The 17,367-nt window shown below is 37.2% G+C and overlaps 1 long non-coding RNA gene across 1 annotated transcript in view; it reads right to left on the reverse strand.

Moving 5' to 3' along the window:
• Positions 1-17,367, reverse strand: part of LOC122491890 — a 195,324-nt gene that overhangs the window by 10,102 nt on the left and 167,855 nt on the right. Inside the window, exons 3-5 of the long non-coding RNA XR_006299476.1 lie at positions 14,303-14,422; positions 5,014-5,089; positions 721-781 (exon numbers count right to left, since the gene is read on the reverse strand). This is a non-coding gene — a long non-coding RNA (uncharacterized LOC122491890). The remainder of the gene's footprint in view (positions 1-720; positions 782-5,013; positions 5,090-14,302; positions 14,423-17,367) is intronic.

Consider the following 17,367-nt stretch of genomic DNA (forward strand, 5'->3'; position numbering starts at 1 on the left):
TGGTTCATTAATAACATAGATATTTTGGTATTTTGTATACATTTCAAATTGCTTTTTCATGTGATAAACTGATAGTAACATTCCTTTTTATATGCTGTAGTTAATTCATTTGGGACTCGTGGAGGGTCAAGTCAATTCTGCCAAGACAGGATTCATGAATTTTTCACCTCTTATGGATGGGGCAGCTGGTACAGAATTAATTCTGAAGAAATATTTTACAGTGTGAACGGAACCTAGGTCTTGCAATGTTAATAACTGAATGTTGGGAGAAAATCAACAAACCAATTATACAAGAGGCATTCAGCAGTCTGCCAAAGTTTAGTGATAAAAAAACCCCAAAGCTCATGGTTCTTTATGTACATGATCTGAGGAACCCTGGAAATATGATTTTTAAACCATCAGTGAACCATATAACTTACTGGTACAAAAATGAGTTAAGAAATACAAGTGATAATGTAGCTCCGATAACTATGGAATCTGTCTGGAATTCCTTCTGTTTCTCTTCACAATTTATTTCTTAATTTTAGCGCTGCCCTTGAAAAGAGGAAGGTTGTTGTTGTTGCTGTCATCGTGTGTGTGTGTGTGTGTGTGTGTTTTAGTACGAATGGCAAATTGTTTGACTCCTTATTCCCTTTTTATGGTGCCTCTGGTTTTACATGTTATGTCTTTAGCAATTTGAAGATTCTCTACTTTAGGTCTTATGAGCCACCAATTACTTACGGCTTTTAGAGTCACTGGTAGAGTTCTTCTCTCTGTGGGGTATGTTTTCTTCAAAAGTGAGCTGTTTAGGGGGTGAAATTTAAGGAGAAAGAGGACATTTGAATAATTTCAAAGTATCTCTTACTAAAAGTAAATGAAGACTTAATTACAAGGGGAAAAATAGGTGATCTGTGGTGTGGACATCTGGCAGACACAGGCTTAACCAAGATTACCATCACCAACATGACATATCCACATCATGTACCTTCTATCATGGTAAAGTGAGTATGGGCACGTCACTTTTCTGGTATTCTTTCTAATAATGCAAAATCTCAGTCTAACAATGAGAAAACATTAAACAGGGGTGCCTTGGTGGCTCAGTTGGTTAAGCGTCTGATTTTGGCTCAGGTCATAATCTCACAGTTCGTGAGTTTGAGTGCTGCGTTGGACTCTCTGCTGTCAGCATAGAGCCTGGAGCCTGCTTCGGATCCTCTGTCCCCCTCGCCCTCTAACCCTCCCTTGCTCATGCATTTTCTCTCTCAAAAATAAATAAAATATTAAAAAAAGAAAATATTAAACAAACCTAACTTGAGGAACATTCTACAAGATAATTGATCCATACTCTTCAAAAGCCTCAAGGTAATGAAAGACAACAAAAGACAGAGGAAATGTTAAAGATTGGAGCAGACTAAGGATACATGACAAACGGTACAGTGTGGAAACTGAATTAGATCCTGGGACATAAAAAAGACATTAGTAGAAAAACTGCTGCAATGTGAATAAAGTCTGTAGTTCATTGCACTGTATCAATGGTAATTTCTTAGTTTAGAGATAAGCACTCTTATCTCTTTGGTTATGTAAGGTGTTAACATTAAGGGAAGCTAAGTGAAGTGTACATGGGAACTCTATGCATTATTTGTCAACTCTTTTAGAAGCCTAAAAATTATCTTAAAATGAAAACGAGTTTTTAAAAAAAGAAAAAAGTGAGTTATTTATTAGCTCTTGTGATAAAACCCTGGTTTTATTTCCCATGCTAGGAAATAAGGTGAAAAGGTGAAAAATATAACAGATTATTCTTCATAAGCAAAAACAATTATGTAATGCAGACACAGGATAAAGTGAGGTCATTTATGGAAGACATTCAGCAAAATGGAATCCACTTTGTTTTGTTCTCTTTTAATGTGTAGGTGGGTGTACAGACATACTCTGTCTCCCCAAATAGATTTTAGGACCTCCTACTCTATTTTCTCACTGTCTGGTTCAGATTTTGATACATACTAGATGTTCAAAAAATGTTTGTTTTGGTTGTTGAGAATGATAATCAAGTGTCCTCTGCAAGCTCAGATTGTGTGCATTTTTTTTCTGAGTGCTAAATATCTGATCTATAGACTTTTCAGTTGCATATTCAATTTAAGGTCTGAGCTAACAATTTTTCTACATAAGCTCGGAAAAATTTTTTTTCTTTTACTTTCAACTTGTAATTTCTTTCAGCATCACCAGTACATACAGTTAAAGAGAATTGCATAACACATTTTTTTTTACCTACTGACAAGAAAAATGTTTCATTTACACTACTCAATTATTCTGAATGTGCATGCTAATGAATTAGGGGTTGAAAGGGATAGGTGGGGTTTTTATGTTTATAGTGATATTTTTGAAAGACTGGGATGCATAGGGCCACTTGTACCCCAATGTTCATAGCAGCACTCTCAACAATAGCCAAATTATGGAAAGAGCCTAAATGTCCATCAACTGATGAATGGATAAAGAAATTGTGGTTTATATACACAATGGAATATTACATGGCAATGAGAAAAAATGAAATATGGCCTTTTGTAGCAACGTGGATGGAACTGGAGAGTGTGATGCTAAGTGAAATAAGCCATACAGAGAAAGACAGATACCATATGGTCTCACTCTTATGTGGATCCTGAGAAACTTAACAGGAACCCATGGGGGAGGGGAAGGAAAAAAAAAAAAAAAAAGAGGTTAGAATGGGAGAGAGCCAAAGCATAAGAGACTGTTAAAAACTGAGAACAAACTGAGGGTTGATGGGGGGTGGGAGGGAGGAGAGGGTGGGTGATGGGTATTGAGGAGGGCACCTTTTGGGATGAGCACTGGGTGTTGTATGGAAACCAATTTGTCAATAAATTTCAGAAAAATAAATAAATAAAAATAAATAAATAAATAAATAAATAAATAAATAAATAAAGAAAGAAAGAAAGAAAGACTGGGAAAAATACTATATTGATGTTCATAGAAAGGAATTCTCATTCTGCTACCATCTCCTCCTTCAGATGTATTTTTCTCTTGAAACTTCAATACAGTTTTTCATCATTTCTCATCAGAAGATATATTTTAAGGATGTTCTGTCCATGTCACTACAACAGAGATGGACAAAGACACGTGGCCCCTGACTTCAGGATTTCCAATTTTTTTAAACTTTTTAATTTTAATTTTTATCTTAAATGTTTGTTTATTTATTTATTTTGAGAGAGAGAGAGAGAGAGAGAGAGAGAGAGAGAGAGAGAGAATGAGAGGGGAAGAGGGGCAGAGGGAGAGAGAGAATCCCAAGTAGGCTATGTGCTGTCAGTGCAGAGCCTCATGCGGGGCTCAATTCCACGAACTGTGAGAACATGACCTGAGCCAAAATCAAGAGTCTGACTCTTAACCAACTGAGCCACCCAGGTACCCCAACTTCAGGTTATTTTATAATTGAAACTCTTCAGTGTCCCACCAGACACCTCAGCCTCTTCTTCTGAGACTGTAAGTGTGTAACATCTCCTGCATCAATCTGTCACTGATATCTAAAATTTCACTGCTCAAATTTCATTTGGTGGTTGCCTCCTATTCAAATCCAACCAAATCTTTAAAAGGTAATATACTGTAATTATATTATTAAATTCCTTCCAACATGGTAGCAGGTAAAAAGTCAATTTGAACAGGAGGAACTCAGAGAAGAGGGGACAAAAGATGCAAATAGTATGTTAAAAAGGATATGTTAAAAGGGGTTTCAGAATTAATAAGACCCAAGATTACATTTTGGCTTTTCCATTTACTAACTGGTTAACTTTAGATACATTGCTTCCTTTCTTTTAGCTCAGTTCCTTCATTTGTGAAAGTGGCAGTTAACTCACCTCCCTGGAATCTTGTTGGATTTAAATGAGCTAAGAAATGTCAAAACACCTAGAATGGTACTCAAATTGGAGTAGGTGACGAAGGATCTCTCTCTATTTTTTTTAACTGAAGACACACTTCGTCCTCTCCATAATTTTGACTACAGAACCAAAATTTTACTAACTCTCAACACTATTGATGGAAGCTTAAATACAGGACCAGAGGTATCCTTCAAGCCCATCTCTTCACAAGTTTGTCTTAGAGACCGAGTTCTGAATGTGCAGCCTGCCATTGCTCTGTCTATGCAGAAAACAAGTAAAACAGTTGCTCTCTCCTTCCCACAAGGTGTGAGCTCATTTTCTTACATCAGCCCTCTAGGCTGGCTTGATGTGGAAGGCTGTCAAGTTGGCTGGTGGAAAGAATTTACCAATGACAGAAGAAAGTCTGTGTCACCTAGCACTGAGGGAGGAGTCCCAGGTGAATCACGAAGGATGCCCACAGTTGGAGAGGCCAGGCAAGCACTTCCCAGAGGCTAAACAGATTTATGGGAAGTAGAGTCCTATTTCCAGTGTCTTTTTTTAAAGTTTATTTATTTATTTTGAGAGACAGAGGGAGAAGGTGTGCTCCCATTAGTGGGAGAGAGGAATACAGAGAAAGAGAGAGAGAGAGGGAGAGAGAGAGAGAGAGAGAGAGAGAGAGAGAGAGAGAGAGAGAGAGAGTCTTAAGCAGGCTCCACGCTCAGCGCAGAGTCTGACACGGGGCTCAGTCTCAGTAATTGTGAGATCATGACCTGTCAAAATCAAGAGTTGAAAGCTTAACCAACTGAGTCACCCAGGCACCCCTTCCAGTGTCTTTGACGGAGATAATTGGCCATTAACATAGTCTATGTATAGGTCATCTAACTTCATCTCTTTCATGACCTGGAAAGGTAGAAGTCAAGCTTCTGTTTGTCCTGCCTTGGTGCAAACACCATGAATAGTTTTAAAACCGATTTCTGAACAGTGCTCTCTTAGCTGAAGGAAGTTTTTCTTGAGAGCCACTTTTAGAATCCTATTTTGCTATTTTTTCAAAAGACAATTAAAAACAACAAAAAGGAATGCTTGTTTTTCTCAGAGGCTTTTTCATTGAGGTTTACTTTATTCATCTACTTTTACATATTTGCTTCAATTTTGTCTCATTATGTAAAACAACACTAACCAGCATGCACTTCTGTCATCATGTGAGTGTTCTCTTCTTTTGGGATTCCTCTTAATGGGTATCACCTTTGGATAATCTGAAAAAACAACCACCAACTTGAAGAGGCCACCAGAGGAAATCCCACATTATCTTCCATTTGACTTGTATAATAGTTGTTCTCTATGCTCACAAGTGAGTATATATCTGTATTCCAAAGCCTATTGGCAATGTACACAATCAGTGTTATTACTTTACAGTCATATTATTTTAGCTTAAACAGCATCACCCAGTTTGATCACTGACCTTATTTACCAAGAACTAATACAAAATTACTTTTTCTTGATGTTTTGGGGAATACAAAAGGTGAATTTTTAGAAAGTGATCTCCAAGTTCAAAGTTTATAATCTATGAGTCAAAGTAGGATATCTACTAAGGAATTTAAGTGTTTCCAAAAATCAATTTTTGTCAATTTTGAGTGTATTCAAAAGTATGAAATGTGGGATGCTGATGAATGAGTCAGTTGGAGAGTAATTGGTAGTAATAAGAGTTTTAAAAAATATACATTCTCCCTTTTCCAGAAATTCTACCTCTAGAAATTAAAATAACTTCTAGAAATTGAAATTCTACTTCCATTGAAATAAATAGATGTGTACAAAATTTATATAAGTTATTCATTACGATGTTATTTTTAAAAACAAATCATGGAAAACATTAAGCTACACCTGGTAATGAATTATTATACATCTGTTGAACACTATGAACCTATTAAAAATGATAGTGACAATTACATTTAATGATAAGGGGAGATATTTATAACATATTAACTGAAAAAAATCAGGTCACAAAATGTACAGTATATTTTCCAAATTTATACATACATGCATATGTAGGTAAATAAGAAAAATAACTGTAATATATACCCACACTCTTTTATGATTATTTCTGAGTGGTAAGATTAACATTGATTCTGTAAATGTTTCATATTTTTCTAAGTTTTCAATAAAAAGCATGTATTATTTTGTATTAAAAAAACAGGCATACATTTTTAAGTGATTTGAATTTTGAGGGTGATTACAATGAAGGAATTTCAAAAACATTTTGTTCATGTGTGGGTTATTATGTAAAAGCTTCATGCGCTGATCACTCAGGACTACCTCTACGTCTTGTCAGTTTCCAAACGCATTCTACAAAAATATATTTTACGTATTTGTTTACATATGGGGAACATTTTCCCAAAGAAAATAGCAATCCAGATAATCCATAAAGAAGCCTCTGGGTGCTTACTCTCTACAAAGCTCTCTGCTACACACTGTGAAGCATACAAAATGAGAAACAGCTAGGCTAACGGGGCATGCAGATTAGCTGACTTGTCCAAGGTCACCCATCTATGTTCAGGCAAAGTCAGAAATTAACAAACAAGACACAGCTGGAGGCCAAGGATCCTTAAGTACCATCAATGACTCCTGCACTAAGCCATGTTTGTGCCTCTGCTCTGCTCACCACGTGGGCAGTGACTTCTCTCTTCCCACATGTTATCAATCCTGGAGACAGTTGGAGATCTAACGTTAAACCATCACCAGCCCAGACCTCTTTCCCTTGTATTCACTGATCCTGAGGCGGGTCACTGCCTCTACCACGTCTCCACCCTCATTTTCCTTTCAGTTTTTATTCATAGTTAAGGTCGATTATATACAGTATCTGATGACTCTCCTAGTTTATAAGGTTTGCTATGGAACACTGCATAACTGCACCCCTTCTTCAACTTTTGTCCTCCCCAGAATTAATCACTTTCATCTCTTTCACCTGATTATGTTGTCATTTGGCTTCCTGACTCTAGTAGCATTCTTCATTGCTCCTTTTCAAATTTTCCATTTCTGGCATTGTTAACTGACTTCCTATTACAGAAGATGAGACCATGTATCTGTCTTGCCTCTTCTTCCTCCCTTCTCTCTCCACACGCATGGTCTTCTCATTTCCTTCTCCTCCAGTACAGTTATATTGTAGTTTTGGTTAAATTAATATTTACATGTTAATACATTGTTATGACTACAAAAATTCTGTTTCTAGATGAGACATAGTTTACACTATGAGCACTATTCTTTTCCTGCACAGCATTTTGTTTTCCCTAGGGTTACAATTGTTTTCATTTGCTTCGTTTTCTATGTGTGTAATCACTACTCAACCTCTTTCCTACCATTATCTAAATCTCTCAGGAGTCTTCCTGAAAGCTCCTCTCTTTTCATTTTTAACTATAATATTTTTCATTTGTAAAAGCTCTGTTTTGTAATCTGACTGAACTGAATCTGTATTATAGCATCCTGTTCTTGCTTTTGGCTTCACGATCTCTCATTTCTGTAATATTAATGCTGTTTTGTTTTTATTTTTAGGTTTCCTTTTTCCTGCACAGTCTCCATTATCTCCAAGTTGCTTTAAATCTGTTTGTTTTGGTTTCTAGCTTTCAAATTATATGCTAGTTTCCACTGTCTGGTAACCCCTGGTTGTCTTCTCATATTTTATAATATTTTTATATAATTATATACGCAGATGTATTATTGTCTTCTCACATGGGCATACATTGTCTTTTCATAGTTTCTAGTACTGAGTGCATTAATGTGTCTTATAGATTATGAATGTCATTGGAGGGTAATTGGGTTGGGTTATCTACTGATTTCTGATGACAGCATCTTTAGAACTTCCTCTTGAGTTGATATTGTTTACAAGACCTTTAATATCTTCTCTGGATGGTGAAGGCCTGGCTACCAGCATATGGGAAGCAGAGTGGTGGAAAATGGCTAAATTTACTTAATTCTCCAATTTTCAATATAGTACTCATACCCTCAACTTTTTATTTTTGTTCCCAGACCAAAGATCCTCTGCCTTACACAATTCAGAAAATAAACCCCCAGTCCTCAATAAACATAACTGATGTCCATTCAGAAATCTTATATAAGAACAGAATTTGCCCAAGCATGTCTGACTATAGTCTTGCCACATTTTGGGCAAAAGGATGCTTAAAAATTTCTAAGGGAAAATAATAGATTAATAAAAATGACAAAAATATGAAGCATCAAACATACATATCTATCATAATGGTTTGTATTCCAAATATATATTGTGTTAGTAGCAAACTTCAAATTAGATGGAAATGATGGGTATTGAAGCCCTTGTTTTCTTAGTATTCAATCCTGAGCATTCTATCCTTTTACGAGAAGGTGGCCCAGAGTAACTTGTCTCCCATGAGCAGAATGACTCCATATAAATCACATTCAATCATCTATATTGCAATGTGCTCCTGCCCCAATCACTTAGGGTAAGTTGGAATGCCTTTTCAAACTACCTCTCTGAGATCAAGGTGAATATTAAGGTAAAAATAAATATTTGCTGTCGAAACTAAAGTAAAATTCAATCCCTGGCATTTATCTATAGTAGTAGTGCCCCTAAAGCTCTTGGCTCAACAGAATATTTTTTCCCCTAGGGTCCTATTTATAAAGACATCAAAGGGTTGAGGGAAAAAAATATTTCTCTTCAACCATCAACCATAGTGATGAGACTTCTTTCCTGTTTTGAAAGATCTTAACTTTTATTTGGGTTTGAGTATTGCTTTCTTTCTGATGACATCTGATATTTGAATAGGTCATGTTAATAAAATATTCTATTTGACTAAGTGGGAATGATTAATTTCATCAATCAGGCTTTCTAACATTTTTCCCTGTAAATTAAGTTTAGAACTTTGAAAAATATGAAACAATCAAGTTACTGTTATTTGAAATAGATACCGTGTGTCATGCTGTAGTTTGGTTTATAATTGGAACATATAACCATACTCATTACTGTGAATTATAGGAGTTTTCTGGCTGGCCTTCATTAACCATCTGGTTTTAAACATTGATTTGTGGTTACGTATGTTATTTTTAGGGAAAAGCACCTGAACATCTACTGCAAACATTTGTTTCATCTTGTTCTACATATTTTTAAAGGGCATGGCTCTCGCTGTTGTTAAAATCTCATAGATTCTATTGTATCTTCATCTTTGACTTATAATCATGCATTATTTATCCAAAGAAAATGCCAGTCATGTCACCAAGGCTTGGCCTTTTAAGATTCTTTTCCTCAAGAAATTTGATAGAAAGTGTGATAGGAAAGGAGAGTAGATGGAAGACAAACCTAATCCTATAGGTTTCCATTCCAATGTAGTGAAAAGCTTTACACAGTTTTAGGACTTGGATATTGGAATGCTTTAAATTAGAGGATACCAAAATCATTCATTCAATAATTTAGTCAGCAAATAGTCACTGAGAACCTTTCAGGAAATAGGTGCTGAGAATGCTGGAGATACAACAGTACCAACAAACACAGGAAAGGACAAATAATCTATAGATAAAAGTATGAAGGAGATAAATTAGATTCTGTCCTAGAAAAGAATCAGGGGAGGAAGGCTATTTTCGATTTGGTAAGGAAAAGCCTCCTTGAAAATATGAGAGCACAGACCATGTGAACAACCAAAAGAATAAACTTCCTGGTATAAGAGGCAGTGAATTGCAAGGACCTCAGTCTGTAAAAAGCTTGATGTGGTGTGAGACAGGAAAGGGGCCTTTGTGCTGAGAGCACAGTTAGTGCCAGCAGGTAGCGGTAAGAGATGAGGCTGGAAGTGCTGGCAGGAATCGGATCCTATAGGACCATGGTTAGGAGTCTGGATTTAATTTTCATTGTGACTTACATTTAAAAAATATTATTATGACCCTGATGTAGAAAAACAACTCTAGGGAGGAGAGCGTTAAAAGATAGAAACCACTTAGAAGGCAACTTATAAGAGGCAGAGTGACAGATAATGATAACCTAGACTAGGGTAATGACATGGAGATGGAAAGGGATAGACAGGTGTGTGGTTTTGGAGGTGGGTCAAGATGGCATACTGATGGATGTCACTGGATGTGAACAGCCAGGCAAGGATGGGAAGCAAGGGTGGCTGCTAGGATTTAGGATTGAAAAAATGAACTGATTAAGCAAATGCCGTTTACCAAGACGGCAAATTTTGGTAGAGGAAAAGATGGGTGCACCAGGAATTCATCTTTTGACAAGATAAATTTTGAGGTATATATTAGACACAAAGATGTAAGCAGCAGACAGGAAGTGGCATATGCATTTTGAGGGGTATAGATGGGTCAAGATTAATGAAGTTTGCCCAGGGCAAGAGCACAGACCAAGAGAAGGCCCAGAATAAGTATTGCACTGGTGACCTTCCAAGAAGGAAAAAGAAATCACAATAATTAGAATTAAATTGAACAATGCAGGGGTTAGGGGTGCCAATCCCTGTGTAGTCAAAAATCCACATAAAACTTTTGACTCCCCATAAGCTTAACTACAAATAGCCTACTGTTGAATGAAGCCTTATTGATAGCAATCAATTAATACATATTTTATATGTTATCTGTATTATATGCTATATTCTCACAGTGAAGTAAGCTAGAGAACAGAAAATATTTATTTTTTTATTAAAAAAGGTTTTTTTTTTAACAATTTACTCATTTTTGAGAGACAGAGACAGAGTGTAAGTGGGGGAGGGGAGGGGCAGAGAGAGAAGGAGACACAGAATCAGAAGCAGGCTCCAGGCTCTGAGCGATCAGCCCAGAGCCCGACACAGGGGCTTGAATTCACAGACTGCAAGATCATGACCTAAGCTGAAGTTGGATGCTTAACCGACTGAGCCACCCAGGCACCCCCAAAACAGAAAATATTATTAAGAAAATGATAAGGAACAATGCATTTACAGTAATGTACTGTACTTAACGAAAAAAATCTGCTTGTAAGTGTATTTTGTGCAGTTCAAACCCATGGTATTTGAAGTTCAACTGTATAGGGAACTGGTTATGTGGAAGTTGGAAGGCTGAAGGAGCAAAAGGAAGATGCTGAGGTGCCTAGAAGCTAATGTCAGTAGGAAGCAGCTACTACTCTCAAACTTGGAGAACTTAAGGAAGAGGCCATTAACTAGAGCTAGGAGGAGGGGCTCTACAGATCTAGTGGCTAGGCCTCTGGAATAAATCTCCATGCAGCTGGTGTTTGAACCCTAGAGGAGGGGCACACACAGCCCATTGGGTTCTCCCAGGGCACAGGAGGAGTAGCACAGTTGGTAAGGAAATGCTATGTGCCCCCTACGAGGATTGCCAAGGGTCTCAACTTGGCTGTTACCAGGCAGCTTGGTGAGAAAGGAACTCTGAATGCTGGAGGAAGGTAGCTAAGTATTATTGTGGGTTATTACTGAAGATTGCTCACAGAAAGTAGAAAGAGAAAATAAACCCCTCCTCATCTCCTTGTTGCCTCCGATATTCCTCTGGTGATTCCCATTGGTAGAACCTGACAGGAAGCCAGTTGGCAAGGAAGTCTTGGAGATTCAGATTGAGCAAGTCCAATTCACCAGGAGAGAAGGTAAGCTTGGAGCTGAGAAATGGCTTCTGAATATTTCTTGATTTTCAATGTGAGGTGACAACTCTGCTTTCACAGCAGGTATGCAGTTCTTGAATGAATATAAAGTGAAGACTATTAAGGGAGGCATTATTACGATGGTCCTACGAGGGCAAAGTAACTTCTCCTAGCCTATTAGCAGACTTAGGTCAGGCATGCTGTCTCACCTGGTTTTTCTCTCATGCTGAAACCAGAACATGAGTTTCCTTCCCGATCCTCCCCTGGAAGAAGCAGACTAACATTTTCTTGGTACTTCCCAGAAATATTTTTTGCATATATGGAATCCCCTTTATTCACCCATTTATTCAACATTTATTAATAACCTACTCTCTTCAGCTGGGTGGCTCAGTCAGTTAAGTGACTCTTGATTTCAGCTGAAGTCACAATCTCAGGTTTGTAAGATTGAGCCCCATGTCTGGCTCCGCGCTGACACTGCAGAGCCTGCTTGGGATTCTCTGTCTCCCTCTCTCTCTCTGCCCCTTCCCCACTTGTGCTTTTTTTCTCTCTCTCTCCCAAAATAAATAAATAAACTTAAAAAAAAATTATCTCTCTCCCCCTCTCTCTGCCCTTCCCCTGCTTGCTTGTGCCTGTGCACGTGTGTGCTATCTCTCACAAAACAAAAAAACAAAAAACAAAAACAAAAAACAAAAAACCCTACTCTCTGTATTGGGCACAGTTCTGAATATTGGAGTCATAGAGATAAACATGACAAAACTCCTGTCCTTTTGGACCTTAAATCCTAATAAGTTGCAGTGTGTGCAAGAGGTTGGTAATAACCCTATAAAACAATTTTTAAAATGAGATGTTTTTAAGTAGTGCTATGTTCTATGAAGAAAATCAAACCAGGTGACTCAATACAAGTGATGGCGTTGGGGCACTGTAGCTATTTATAGACCCTATTTCACAAACATATTAGTAATATCACACAGTTTCTGGCAAAATAGGCTAACTCCTTCAATAAGATATGGTTACTAGTAGGTATAAGTTCTCTCTATAGAGGAGGAATTTGCACTAAAACCTAAAAGATGAGCAGATGCCAACTATGTGAAAATCTTGATAGTCCAGATAGAAGAGCTAGCAAGTACAAAGGCCCTGAGGCTGAACTGAGTTTGGCTTATCTGAAAGAAAGGCCTGGCTCTCTTATCTGGGGGAAAGGGTGGAGGACAGTGAATGAAGAAGAGGAGCAGAATATCTGCCCTTTCCTGTATCTACCTTATTTCACTTGGCAAAATATCCTGAAAATCAGTCCAGATCAGAACCTCCCTCTCCTTAAAGATTGCATGATATCCTATTGTACAGGCATAAATTTATTTTAGCATTTTGTTGTCAGATGTTTAGATTGTCCACATTCTTTTGTTTTTACAAATAGTGTTTGTGCTATAATAAATATCATTGTACATATGGTTTTGTACATTAGGGTGACTGTATCTGTAAGAGTCCTAGAGATGTGTGTGTATTATAAGTTTTGCTCTGTTCATTTCACATTTTGGTAGATATATCCAAACAGACTTCCAAAAATTTTATCAGTTTCCATTTCCACCAACATGGCCTTCACCCCCATCTATCCACTGAAGCATAAAATGTTTGGGTCTTACTAAATCTGTCACGTGAAAATGGTATCTCACCGTAGTCTTACTTTGCCTTATTTTTCTTTATTAGAGAGATTTAGTTTATTTTCATGTGTTTAAAAGCCATTTGCTTTTTGTGTATATGTGAATTCTCAGCTCATGTTTTTATCCCATTCCCATTGGATTACTAAGTTTATTTCTGTAATGACTTCATTACTGGTTGTCCCCTCCAGCCAACCCATAGGGTTAGTGATTATGCCCATGAATGGGAAGGAGCAATGAAGATCCTGATCTTTCCCCAAACCCCACCCCCAGTACACTGTTGCCTTTGCTACCAGTCTAGAAATTATTGTGGTAACTTTGGATTCTTCCCTGTACTCTGGGCTAGGAAGTGTAAACAGAATACTCCCAGTGGAGGGGTGGGGGTGAGAACCAAGATTCTTCTATCTCTTTTCACCAACCACCTTCAGTTTCTAAAATTTTGGCACAGAGCTGAGAAACATCCCTCACCTACAAGGTATTCTGAGAAAATCCAAATGTGATCACAGAGACTTCTTCCCACTTCCATATATTTCTCTTCCCTGACACAAATTGCAGAGGTTCTTGGTGGTAATTTGCCTCATGCTTGTACTTGTGGCTGAATGAACATGTGAAAGTGTTTCTATCATGCATTCTGTGTAGTTATAGCCATGAGGAATAGAATACAAATATGTTAATCAGAAAAACCAAGAAGAGTATAATATAGTACCTGTCTCAAAATCCTTTGGCATCAGTACCCTCTCTCCATAATATTTACTCCCCTATTCAAACACCCATATGCAGTTTTGTATAGACATTGGAATTTTTCTATGGTCACCAAGATTTAGCAATAGTAATCAGAGAGATATTTTTATCACCAGAAATGGTTAAACAAACCATAATTCTGGAGATCAGATAATCACACATATGAAATATTTTTCCATGGTGGAGACCATCCCCGCCCTCCCAATTGATGTCATTGTAAATAAACAGGTAGTCTCAGGTTTACCTAAATCCATTCCCATTTTCCTCAACTACAGATCACATGAACTCGTGCAGAGAATCTGAATGGGGTGAAAATAACCTTTATAAAAAGGTAAAAAGTCATCTCCAGGGATTTCAAAGGCTTCCTTCAGAAAGACTTTAATTTGAGAGCCTCTGGAACAAGATAATCATGCTCCAAAATTTAGAAAAATTACTAAGTGTTAATTATAATATAATTTACTTTTGTAAGTTCTCCATTTTACTTCTTGTCTGTGTCTTACCTTTAATTAATGTTTCTCTTTAAGTTAAGAGAGCAGTAATTTTCTTGACTGTTTCTTCACTAAGAGATTTGCTATTCTTTCCACATCTTGATCTTCAGCTTCTTTTCTACTAAGAGCAATCTAAGAAAAGGTATGCAGAGTCAAATACAGGGATTCTACATTCTGAAATATTGTTAGAATATTGTCAATCTCAGAACTTCCCTGAGCCAGTGCTGAACAGTATTTTCTATTTCCCTCTACGGCTATCATTAATTCATTCATCTGTTTGATCATTGGTTCATTTATATATCTATTCATCCAATAAAGTTGTTGGGCACACTTTGACTTTCTATTAAGGCATTTCATTTATAGGAGAGACATGGGAATGAATGAGTATCATATAAGTACTTTATTCTATTCCAACATCAAACCAGCCCTGTAAGTTAGTGCTACAGTCTGAATGTATGTGTCTCTCCTCCCCCACCACAAATTCATATATTGAAATCCTATCCCCCCAAGGATGATAGAGTTAGGATGTCAGGCCTTTGGGAAGTAGTTAGTTCGTAAGGGTGAAGACTCATGAATAGAGTTCATGCCTTTTAAAAGAGGCTCCAGAGATCTTATCTCTTTATTCCATGGGAAGACACAATGAGAAGTCTATGACATGGAAGGGGGACCTCATCTGACCATATTGGCACTATGATCTTGACTTTCAGCCTCCAGAAATGTGGTAAGTTTCAGTTGTTCAAAGGTCAACTGTATATTGATTTATCTGAGTTTATCTGTTTGCTTATAGGCCTATTTGCTTATAGGCCACCTGGTCTGTGGTATTTTGCTGTCACTCAGTACTGAATGGACTAAGACAATTAAGTAGGACATATGTTGTTATTGTCGTGATAGGTAAAGACATGGAGGGTTACATGAGGATTAAATAAATTGTCCAGGGTGCTACAAATAGTAAGTGTAGGACCAAAACATTAAGCTAATTTTATAATTTCAAATTTACATTTTTCTCATTGCCTCGCTACATAGTGCAAATGTCCTACCTACAGAAACTTCTGGAGTCAGCATTGCTGATATGACCACCTTACTGACCCTTGCCATTTATGTCATGAATCATAAAATATGTTTACAAATTCATTAAATAGGCTAATATTATATTCCCTCTATCTGTTAATAACAGAAAAACAAACTTATACTATACCCCAAGTTTTCTATAGCTATGCTTCAGCAATAGCAACTTTAAAATCCAATTAAGTCCCATGCACAGAGAAATCAGACTCATCCCTCAAAGCAAACTAACACACATCTTCCCAATGATGTTATCTCCAGCACATATTTTCCTTTCTTGCAACAACCCAAATTATCATGGTGTTCCCTGCAGAGCCAAATTTTAATATACAGCAAGCCAAGTTTGATAAGCTTAAGAAAGAGATAAAGCTAGGTGTGTATTGCTAGCATAACAATATAAGCTGACTGACTACTCAGAAATGACTTACCCAAAGGCAGAATTCAAACATGGTAGAGAGGCCGGGCCTGCACTAGAGGAAACACACATAGGTACAGTAATTGTAAACAAATAACATTAGGATTGGGTAGGACTTCACCCTTGACCTTGTGACCTCTGGAGTGGTATATGATCTAATATAGAACTGAACAGAAAGAAGCTTCACATCCTGGATGTCATTGGTCACACTACCCCAGCTAAATCACTGAGACTCAAATTTGGGACTTTTGTTGGGACCATGGTGGGGGGGGAGGGGACTCTTTTTATTCCTTTCATCTCTCCCTTCTCCCTCCCTTCCTTCCTTCCTTCCTTGATTTGAGGATGGAAGTATTTGAGTCTCTATAGAGCTTGTAAGGTCCACAGCACTGAAAGGGTCTGAGAGTTAAGCCAATACAGAGAAAATCTGAGTAAAGAAACAGAAGAAAACTGAATCCTAGTATTATGTCGAACCCTGGACCTGGCCATGCCTGAAGTGAGAGTTACATACAACTTAGATAATTAGGCCAATAAATTCCTTTTTGTTGTTCTTTCTCTTGTTTTATTTCTTTTTACACCACTTTGATGTGTGTTTCTGTCACTTGCTATTAAGAGTTCTAATTCAGGAAAAAAACAATCAACTTTTTTTCCCCCAGTGACTTTGTATCTCTTTGTCTGAAAAATAATAATTAGGGACAATGACCATTTAGCCCCATAAATCCTTAGGTGTGCAGTCCACAAGATTCAGCCTTCCCCTTTTCTTGATGTTTAGTGAACAACTGAAATATGTTTTGGGGAACACATAGCCTACAGTGATATAAAATTTTATTTCTTAATGAAAAGTAAATTCTATTATGAAATCCTGAGACCAGAAACAGTTATATGCTTGCAAAGTTAATGGCATTTTCAGTTGCTGTAATAAAGTGCAATCTTTTATTTTAAAGATCACAGACATTTAAAATGATCCAATAAACATGGTACACTGATTTCATCACAACACTCTAGTCTCTTACTCATAACCTCTTTATAATCCTGCTAGTTTCCCTTGAAAACACACTTTAGGTTTTAGGGAGATTCCATGAGAAGGTAGTTCTACATGGTTTACTTACTATTCAGAACTGAAAAGGGAAGAATGGTCCCTAAAAGTAAAGGTCTGAAATCCCCAGGATAGAAGCATTTTTTAAATGGTGTTTCTTTCTTTTTCTTTTTTTTTAAACGGAGACACTGTTTTATTTATTTATTTATTTATTTATTTATTTATGTTTAAATATATGAAATTTATCATCAAATTGGTTTCCATACAACACCCAGTGCTCATCCCAACAGGTGCCCTCCTCAATACCCTTCACCCACCCTCCCCTCCCTCTCACCCCAGATCAGCCCTCAGTTTGTTCTCAGTTTTTAACAGTCTCTTATGCTTTGGCTCTCTCCCATTCTAACCTCTTTTTTTTTTTCCCCTTCCCCTTCCTGTTAAGTTTCTCGGGATCCACATAAGAGTGAACGCATATGGTATCTGTCTTTCTCTGTATGGCTTATTTCACTTAGCATCACACTCTCCAGTTCCATCCACATTGCTACAAAGGGCCATATTTCGTTCTTTCTC

Source organism: Prionailurus bengalensis, chromosome A1, assembly GCF_016509475.1.
Source record: "Prionailurus bengalensis isolate Pbe53 chromosome A1, Fcat_Pben_1.1_paternal_pri, whole genome shotgun sequence".
Taxonomy (NCBI): domain Eukaryota; kingdom Metazoa; phylum Chordata; class Mammalia; order Carnivora; family Felidae; genus Prionailurus; species Prionailurus bengalensis.